The sequence below is a fragment of the Manis pentadactyla genome, chromosome 2 (genome assembly GCF_030020395.1).
Source record: "Manis pentadactyla isolate mManPen7 chromosome 2, mManPen7.hap1, whole genome shotgun sequence".
In the NCBI taxonomy this organism is placed as follows: domain Eukaryota; kingdom Metazoa; phylum Chordata; class Mammalia; order Pholidota; family Manidae; genus Manis; species Manis pentadactyla.
The window spans coordinates 140,748,919-140,759,974 of NC_080020.1; positions in this window are offsets into that span (position 1 = coordinate 140,748,919).

Here is an 11,056-nt window from a genome sequence, read left to right on the forward strand (position 1 = left end):
GTTTGCCAAGAGGGGCAGTGGGGAGAGAGCAAACATGGGAAGTGGAAGTTATTTACGTGGAAGCAGGCATGTAAATTATTTTGATCTGTAGAATGTTCAGTTAAACCTAAAACAAAATTAGAAGAACTCACAGAAATGTTTTAAAAAGTTAATTTAAGATGCATGTGGATAAACAGGTACATAAAGGGAAATACCATCAGTAACTACAGTAGGGGTTTGGGTGTGAGCTTGTGGGTAGATGTCAAACACCAGCGACTCAGTGACATGGACAGTTAATGGCCCCGAGCCACCCTCAGCTTCTCACCTCAGAGGTGTAAGGGGGTCTCCCTGGACGTGGAAACCTGCAGGGTCAGCCTGTCAGTTCACCTCTGTCTCCCCAGTGGTTGCACATGGATAGGCTGCTCTCCAAGGTGGCTTTTTGTGCAGAAAACATACTGTTTAGTTTCCTGGTTTCAGTAATATTTAATATATGAAAGTCATGAATTTAAAATCTTAAATTCCTCTATGGATTAAGTCTGATTGTCAACTATATTCCATTTATGAATACCGTGAAGTTAGAGGGACCACTGCTGGGGACTGTATCAGTGACTCAGGGTAAACTAACCCATTTCCTTAAACACCCATTTCATTTACAGCGTAGTTAATGAAATTTTCTTAAAATCGAACATAGTGAATCTAGAAATTCACTGTATCTGGGGCTCTTTTACATAAACTCTGAATCTGTGAGAATGTACTTCCCTCACAAGAAAAACTCACCTAAACATTTAGACAGTCTGTTGCAAAGGTCTTGGAGATAATACGGAAGTATTACAAAAAGAAGCAGGCGCCTCTCCGTTGGGGTTTGCTGTTTGGCTGGGGGCTCTGCCTCGGGCTGACAGTTGAGGTCCAGCTGCTCCGTGGAACTTCACTCTAGAGCCCAGAACCCAGAGCTTATCTCTGGGCCACTCCCAAGACAGGGGACTCAAAAGTGTCCCCCTGCACCCTCCTGGGAGCCCCGGGGAGGAGGGGCTGCAGAGGGCCTTTGAATTGACAAGATGTGTGACTCACAATGAGAAAAGGTTGTCATACCTTAATTAGATAGATATCATGATAAGGAAATCATGAGGAGCACAAGAAGTTTACATTTACATCAAGAGTTGTCAGAGGTGAGCACAGCTCTCAGCCTTTGACAGATCAAGTAGAAAAAAACAGGAGCTATGAAATACAGTAAACTGTGCATTAATGACTGTACGGCAAATTGTTTTCAAAGGCAAGGACTTCCCCATCACTTAAAATAACAAACATTTATGGAAAATAATCATATACCAGTTTTCAAAGAAATCCTTGATGAAGTTTTTGGATGATGCATTTGTTGAAGGACAATAAAAGAGAATTAAAAACAAATAATAGGAGTTTTAAATAAAAAACAATTATGCAACTTGAAGAACAAAATCTTTTTAATCACTATTCAAAAGAAAATAAAGACTCCAATTATACACTAATTTAAAAAGTAAAATGAGAACCTGACACAAGAAAATGAATAGGATGTGGCAAAAGCTAAATTCAAAGAAAATACAAATATTTAAACATTTTCTTTATTTAATAGAAGAAATTTAAATTGCGGTTGTTCCCCTGTTGAATTGTTTCATGCTTTTAAAGAACACAGAAGTCCCAGGCTTGGCAGAATCAGGGAGAGAAGTCTTCCCAAATTATTCCGTGATGCCTCTGCCACTGTGATGCCACAGTCTTTGCTTGAGTTAAACATTTCGCAAGAACATGTTGGTTTCAATAATTTTTGTGTTTTCTCAATTTTCAATAATGAGCATGTATTCCTTCTATAAAAAAAAAGTAATTCTTCTAAGCAGTAAAATGGCAAAAGGAAAGCCTCTTCTGGAACCTAAGTCTCTCCGCAGGGAATGAGGTTCTCTTACTCCCTGTCCCTTTCCCGTGTCTTGTGCACGAGTAGGTGTCCTGTACCTCCATGCTCAGATCCGCCCTCAGGCCCTTCCCCTGAGAGGAGGAAGGCAGAGTGGAGAGGCCGGCTTCCCGGGGGGACTGTGGGTGGGGACTGGGGTGCCTGCCACCCCTCCCCATTTCAGACACAGAGCAGCAACCTGCCAGCTTCAGTCTTCCCACAGGCGCCGCCTCCCCGCAGGTGTTCACGTGCCCATTCCCTCCACACTTCCCAGATGCTGTGGTTTTCAGTGGGGTGCTCAGTGAGTCTCCGAGCCTGCAAAACTGACATTCAGCTTCCCCGAGGTAGCCACGTCTGGGCCAACGTGATGCGCAGCCAGAAACTTCTTTCCCTCCACTTACACGTGCCGCATTCTCCAATCTCCAACCACCATTTTGCAGCCTCCCCTTGGGAGTGGCCCTCACAGGGGGTGTCTTCTGGCTTCCTCCAAGAGGCCCTGGACAGGGCTCTGAGGTAAGTCTTGTGTGCAGACATAGACAGACAACCTTCCCCGAACCGTGCTGGACGGCGGTGGGCCTTTCTGACTTCCAGGTCTGTGTGTGTCACACTTAGCTACACTGGATCCCCAGAAAATGTGCTCTCTGGCTTTATGATGCATCCAACTTGCTCTTCACCATTCTTATACAAAACACCACATTGCAGTGAAAACACCCTTTGCTCACAGCGTTTACAGCAATTGCAGATACTAAGCTACCTGGAAGAACACAGCTTAAATGCACAAACTACTTGCGTGTGTCTGGTCTGACTCTCTAACAACACAGTTTCTACACAAGTAGTTAAGTTCCAAGAAGCCAGAGTGACATGCAAGCCACTTGCCCTGGAGTCCAGCGGATGGGGCTGAGGACAGTTCATTTAATCCCTGTGGCCCTGAGAGTCTCAGTCTCGAAATGAGGAGGCAGCACTCAGGAAGGCAGCGTTCTGCCCAGCGCTGCGCCTGCAGCTCTCCAAGCACTTCCTGCCCATAAATGCCTTGGAGAATGCACTGACTCAAATCACAGTGTTGTCCTGGTGCTAGCATGTGTCACTAAGTTTCATACCATAAAATTAACAGCACATGGCTTTCACTGTTACCTCTTCTAGCCTCTACTTTCAGATCGAGTTTTGCAGGTACCTTTGGTTAGAAGCCACATGTAGAACAGGACCTCCTGTTACAACAGGATTCCATCAGGGGACCCAGGTAGTTTGGAAGTTACCAGGAGACGTGGTCCAGTCAGGTTTAATTATGTAAAGTTGGGGTGTGACGAGGTAGAGACCATGCAGCACAGGGAGCTTTCAGTGACAGCAGCCGGGACAGACATGCCTCCACCCACATCATTAGCCACTATCGCCCCTTTCAGACGCCTCCCTGTCATTGAAGAGAGGGTGTCACAGGGGAAATGTCATCATGAAAATATCCTGTATTGGCAATTAGTCACCCAGTCATGATGCTGTGCCATTCACTCCTAGAGCAGGTATTTAAGCTCCCTGCCCCTGTCCAGTGTCCTCAGCCATCCGCACAAGAGAAGGTCAGCGACAGAACAAAGCGCAACTGACAGGCAATTAAAAACAACGCACTCTGAGCTTCCAAATGAACCACACAGTGAGCACAGGAGCAGGGTACCTGGTAGGTTTTTTAAATAAACAAAAATTAAAGTTAATTTTAAAATCGTTACAAAAAACACAACGTACTTGAATGTTGGCTTTTAAATCAAATAGTAAAAATGCATCTCTTGCCCCACAGCCTGAGCGCACATCCCTGGGTAAAGCAACTTCTGATCATTCTGTCGTTGGTTCTTCTGGGCACTTCTGGCTCTGTACCGCACAATACTATGCTCATAGCCCTATTTATTAAATATCAAACTTTGGCATCATCTATGGGTTTCCTACAGTGGGAAGGGTGAGGCCGGCTCCTGTGTGGTCACACTGCCTTTAGGTCCCGTGTTCATTTTGTCATTCTAGATCCTGTGGCTGGAATTGTACTTCTTGTTCCATTAACTACGGATGGATAATTGGTTCCCTCCTTCATAAGATGAAATTGCAACACCCCCCCATATTTCTATTTAGCCATCATCCCTCCCTTTTATATTCTACTTTTATATTGTCAAGTTTGATAACGTTTGCATGCTGTTCCATAATCATAATTAAGTATTCTCTGATTTCTGCTTAATTGATTCTAAAGCTTGGAAGGTCAGCAAACCATATTTACATTTGGACTTTGTATATTACTCATTCACTGTGTTTCCCTCCTTTTATAGCTTTTTGGTTCCTCTAGAGTTTCTAATTGCCTTCTTTTTCTCGCATAAACTGATTTTACCTTGTCCTTGAGGTCTAATATTTTAAGGGCATCATCAAATCTGAAGTCTCCACCATCATTATGTTTTTCTCCCCAGGGACTTCCCTCCTGGAGACCTCTGCTCTCCTGAGCTTAGGCTGTGCAGCCCACCATCCTGGGGCCTGGATTTCTGTGTCCCAAGCTGTGTCCACTCTTCTCCCACATCCATATCTTCTTCATTGTCTTCTTTATTTTCCCACTGTTTTGTGGGAGTGCAATCTCATGTGATATCCTAACCAACAGCTGGTGCACGGGGCGCAGACAGTGAATACCTACACATTTACATGTTTTTATGCTCTGTTCACAAGTTTATGATAGCATGGCTTGTATCTAAGACTGGGTTACCCTGAAGGGTAGCCCGAGACAAGGCATTAACGAAAGTGGTTTGTTCAGAAGGTCTTCCCAGGAAGCTCTGGTGGGAGGTAAGAAAGTAGGGAAGGGATAGGCAAACACCAATATAACGCGCCCTGACGTGTAGGCTACCACTGTAAGCAGCTGAGGCTCTAGGGAACACTGTTTGGAAATGCACCCTCCAAGCTACTTCAACCAGAGCAATTAATTTCCCAGATCATGGCACATGGGCAGGGCTTACCTGCCAGCAGACGTCACCTCTGGGTGAGCTGGTTGTGAGCTAGTCATTACACTGGGACCTCCCAAGTGTCCGAATGAAGACAGCTTTCCCATGAGACACCAACTTCCATGCACCCTAGTGCTGGCTCTGATTCTCTGCCAGATACTTCTCTTTCTACAAGAGCAGGTTTGGGAGAGAGTGAGTCCTCTGCACTGGCTGGCCGTGGTCAGGGACATGCTCTTTAGGCTCCAAGCAACAGTGTCAAACAGGCAGCTGGTTGTACGGGGCTGGTTTGGGAAAGGGGTCTGGACTGGAAACACACTGTTGGGGCTGGTAGTTTAGGGACATTTAAGCCACGAGACTTGGTGAGATCCCCGTCTCTTCCAGAAAGAGAGCGTGTGGGCAGAGAGGAGGTCCGGGAGCTGAGCCTGGAAGGCTAAGGAGGAGCTGGTGGGATGGGGCAGCTGAACCAGCGGGCGCTTTCCCCTCCCAGTGCAGAGGCTGGAGGTCCGAGGCAGAGGCCTCAGCAGGCTGCCCCGTGAGGTGGTGAGGGGGTCGGGGCCTCTCTTGGCCCCTGGCCATTTGCCGGCAGTCTGGGGGCTCCATGCCTGGTGGAGGTGCCACGCCCACCCCAGCTTCTCATGGCCGGCTCCCTCTGTCTGTGTCTGTGACCAGCTTCCCCTTCCCTGGGGCCCAGCCTGGGGGGCTTATTTCGACTTGACTACCTCTGTAAAGACCCCATTTTCAAATAAGGTCACATTCTGAGGTGTTGTGGGTTAGGACCCCAACACATATTTTAAAAATTTGTGTATGCCCATCATATTTCTATCAGAAATATGTACATTGATTAATATTAACAGCATGCAATCTGATAAAGGTGAAGAGAGGGCTACTTTTTTATAAAAACCAAGTTCAATGCTTGAGGAAACCCTGCGAGTGAGAAATGGGACTTAAACAAGCACCATGGAATTAATATTAGACGATATTAATGAAAGATCAGGGACAGAGAGCAGTTTTTCACTCAGGTGGTTGTGCAAGGATTTTTACACCCTTGATCCCTCATAACCCAGCGTGTAAACAGAAGTCCGTGTCCTGTGCACACAGCTCAGAAAAGGGGAGAAATCTGCTCCATGCCGGTTAGTGAACTTAGGCTCAAAGGAAAGACCTGCGCTCCACATGGAGTGATCAGCCCATTAGTGCCACATGTTTATTTAAAAAGGAAGCAAAATGTTCGAGGTGTTTATTATTATATTTCTGCTCCTTAGCTGTGTTCAAGTGGCTCCAGTCACCAGCCCAAACCTCACAGAAGGTGGGTCCTCTGTTAGCAGCACATCTCCCAGGCGTGGCTGCGAGTCATTAAATGTCACATGCGCTGTGGCAGCTGATGCCGGGCAGAGTGGCTGCAGAGCGTGGCCCAGTCCCTCCCATGTGAGAGGCAGCCTGGCCCATGCAGGGACCCAGAGCCGACCCAGGAAGCCTGACAGCCAGTCTGATGGAGAAAAAGCATGCTTAAACATTCACCCAGAGATTTCAATCTTCCTTTAACAGTGTGTTGATTCCTGCTCTGAGCTCCATGTTCGGTTTTCTTACCCCAGCTCATGTGTCCGTTACCCACAGAATTTCAGGCAAGGCCCCTGGTTCTTGCCAGGGAAGAGCTGACACTCCCTCATGTGGGAAGCCTGCGGCACACAGTGGGGTATCTGCCTGTGTGGGGTGTCCCCAAACATCTATAGGCTCCATGAACCCCAGAGCAGGTGAGATGCACAAGGTCCGGCCCTGCCAGAGCTACCAGCAAACATTCATGGAGTGCCTACTGTGTGCGCCCTCAGACAGTACAAGGCCCCTGCCCTCCCGGAACTGACAGGCCTCAGGAGGAACCGAATGCAGGCCAAGCACAGTGAGCTGTGGGACACGGGCGGTCAGGGCACACACTGGGCACTTGGAGGAGGGCGTCCTTGCAGACAGTCCCTCATTCAGCTCCCACTCCACTCAAGAGGCAGGTGCTAGAAGAGCAGGAAATGGCTGTGCAGAAGAGGGGTCAGCAGGGACGCCCCTCCTGCTTCTGCACAGACAGGAGAAGGACGCATCTCGGTGGGCAAGCTCGCCCCTGGTGCCGCATTTTCCAGGTCTCGGCGCAGTTCACATTCACACACACACAGTGGAACTCCAGCTGGCTGATAGCCCCGCACACTTTAAAGTGCACCAATGGCCTGTGTTCCTCCCTCCACCTCAGAAGGTGACCTCTTGGTCAACATTTCCACCCAGGCGGCCTCACAGGGGGCAGCTTTCTGGCCATTGCTTGCATTTGGCCCTAGAAGCCAGGACTCTCTGAACTGGTACATGGGTCTGCGGCTCTGACTGATCCAGCTCATTTCTGGGGGCCCCTGGACCTGCTCTGAGCTCTCTGTGGGCACACACCTTCACATCAGAGCCCGCTGCATCCAGGGAAGGGCATCTGCCAGAGCAGGAGCCCTCCAGAGAGCCCTGGTGGGGGGTGGGGGTGGCAGGGGACATACACCAGCCAGTGCGCTGCTGCTGGCAACAATACAGGGCAGCGTGCGGGGAGGAGCTTGCAGACCTTTGGCCGAGGCGGCCATGGAAGCCCCAGCAGGTGGGCAAGTCACTTTCAGTGAAGCATCTTTATTATGTTTTGTGATCATGAAAGCAAAACACAGCTTTGGAAAATCTGAAACTTATAAAATAATAAATCTTTTAAAATCCCCCATTAGAGGGTGGAGCCAAGATGGCGGCATGAGTAGAGTAGAGGAAATCTCCTCCCAAAACCACATATATTTTTGAAAATACAACAAAGACGATTCTTCCTAAAAGAGAGACCAGAAGACACAGGACAACAGCCAGACCACATCCGCACCTGCGAGAATCCGGCGACTCTCGAAGGGGGTAAGATACAAGCCCGGGCCCAGCGGGACCCAAGTGCCCCACACCCCAGCTCTGGGTGGGAGGAGAGGAGTCGGAGCGGGGAGGGAGAGGGAGCCCAGGATTGCTGAACACCCAGCCCCAGCCATCTGCACCAGAGCACAGACATAGTGCATGCGTGGGGTCCTGGATACTAGGGAAACAGGACAGCAAGACCTGTGAGCGGGTCCCTGCAGCCGGCGCCCTTGGAACAAAGAAAAGTGAGTGCTTTTGGAAGTCTTAAAGGGACAGGGAGCCCAAAACCGGACAGAAGAATACTGGGACACTTAGTCCAACAGCAGGGAATTGGGGGAACTCTGGGCACTCTAACCCCCTGGGCAGCAGGGAGCACAGAGGCCCCTCACTGAGATAAATAGCCTCCCGGCCACTCCCCCTCCAATGTGGCTCCACCATATCGGACAGCAGCCCGAGCCAGACCACGCCCACAGCAACAGCGGAGATAAACTCCATAGCAGCTGGGCAGGAAGCAGAAACCCTCTCTGCGTGCAGCTGCCCAGCACAAGCCACTAGAGGTCGCTGTTCTCCCAGGAGAGGAAGGCCACAAACCAACAAGAAGGAAAGTTCTTCCAGCCGTCACTCGTCCCAGCTCTGCAAACTATTCCTATCACCATGAAAAGGCAAAATTACAGGCAGACAAAGATCACAGAGTCAACACCTGAGAAGGAGACAGACCTAACCAGTCTTCCTGAAAAAGAATTCAAAATAAAAATCATAAACATGCTGACGGGAATGCAGAGAAATATACAAGAGCTAAGGGATGAAGTCCAGAGGGAGATCACATATGCCAGGAAGGAGATTACAGAAATGAGACAAACTCTGGAAGGATTTATGAGCAGAATGGATAAGATACAAGAGACCATTGATGAAATAGAAACCAGAGAACAGGAATGCATAGAAGCTGACATAGAGAGAGATAAAAGGATCTCCAAAAATGAAACAATATTAAGAGAACTGTGTGACCAATCCAAAAGGAACAATATCTGTATTATAGGGGTACCAGAAGAAGAAGAAAGAGAAAAAGGGACAGGAAGTGTCTTTGAATAAATAATGGCTGAAAACTTCCCCAAACTGGGGGAGGAAATAATCGAACAGACCACGGAAATACAAAGAACTCCCAACAGAAAGGACCCAAGGAGGACAACACAAAGACACATAATAATTAAAATGGCAAAGATCAAGGAAAAAGAAAGAGTTTTAAAGGCAGCTTGAGAGAAAAAGGTCACCTATAAAGGAAAACCCATCAGGCTATCATCAGACTTCTCAACAGAAACCGTACAGGCCAGAAGAGAATGGCATGATATATTTAATGCAATGAAACAGAAGGGCCTTGAACCAAGGATACTGTATCCAGCACGATTATCATTTAAATATGAAGGAGGGATTAAACAATTCCCAGACAAGCAAAAGTTGAGGGAATTTGCCTCCCACAAACCACCTCTACAGGGTATTTTAGAGGGACTGTTCTAGACAGGAACACTCCTAAGACTAAACAGATGTCACCAGAGAAAATAAAATCACAGCAAAGAAAGCAGACCAACCAAATACTAACTAAAGGCAAAAAATAAAATCAACTACCCACTAAAAGCAGTTAAAGGAAACACGAAAGAGCACAGAATAAAACAACCAACATATGAAGAATGGAGGAGGAGGAATAAGAAGGGAGAAAAATAAAGAATCTCCAGACAGTGTATATAACAGCTCAATAAGCGAGCTAAGTTAGGCAGTAAGATACTAAAGCTAACCTTGAACCTTTGGTAACCACGAATCTAAAGCTTGCAATGGCAATAAGTACATATCTTTCAATAGTCACCCTAAATGTAAATGGACTGAATGCACCAATCAAAAGACACAGAGTAACAGAATGGATAAAAAAGCAAGACCCATCTATATGCTGCTTACAAGAAACTCACCTCAAACCCAAAGACATGTACAGACTAAAAGTCAAGGGATGGAAAAACATATTTCAGGCAAACAACAGAGAGAAGAAAGCAGGGGTTGCAGTACTAGTATCAGACAAAATAGACTTCAAAACAAAGAAAGTAACAAGAGATAAAGAAGGACACTACATAATGATAAAGGGCTCAGTCCAACAAGAGGATATAACCATTCTAAATATATATGCACCCAACACAGGAGCGCCAGCATATGTGAAACAAATACTAACAGAACTAAAGGGGGAAATAGAATACAATGCATTCATTTTAGGAGACTTCAACATGCCACTTACCCCAAAGGATACATACACCGGGCAGAAAATAAGTAAGGACATGGAGGCACTGAACAACACACTAGAACAGATTGACCTAATAGACATCTGTAGATCTCTATATCCAAAAGCAACAGGATATACATTCTTCTCAAGTGCACATGGAACATTCTCCAGAATAGACCACATACTAGCTCACAAAAAGAGCCTCAGTAAATTCCAAAACATTGAAATCCTACCAACCAACTTTTCAGACCACAAAGGTATAAAACTATAAATAAATTCTACAAAGAAAACAAAAAGGCTCACAAACACATGGAGGCTTAACAACATGTTCCTAAATAATCAATGGATCAAGGAACAAATTAAAATAGAGATCAAGGAATATATGGAAACAAATGACAACAACAACACAAATCCCCAACTTCTGTGGGATGCAGCGAAAGCAGTCTTAAGAGGAAAGTATATAGCGATCCAGGGACACTTAAAGAAGGAAGAACAATCCCAAATGAATAGTCTAACATCACAATTATTGAAACTGGAAAAAGAAGAACAAATGAGGCCTAAAGTCAGCAGAAGGAGGGACATAATATAGATCAGAGAAGAAATAAACAAAATTGAGAAGAATAAAACAATAGAAAAAATCAATGAAACCAAGAGCTGGTTCTTTGAGAAAATAAACAAAATAGATAAGCCTCTAGCCAAACTTATTAAGAGAAAAAGAGAATCAACACAAATCAACAAAATCAAAAATAAGAATGGAAAAATCACGACAGACTCCACAGAAATGCAAAGAATTATTAAAGACTACTATGAAAACCTATATTCCAACAAGCTGGAAAACCTAGAAGAAATGGACAACTTCCTAGAAAAATACAACCTTCCAAGCCTGACCAAGGAAGAAACACAAAAGTTAAACAAACCAATTACGACAAAGAAATTGAAACGGTAATCAAAAAACTACCCAAGAGCAAAACACCCGGGCCAGATGGATTTACCTCGGAATTTTATCAGACATACAGAGAAGACATAATACCCATTCTCCTTAAAGTTTTCCAAAAAATAGAAGAGGAGGAA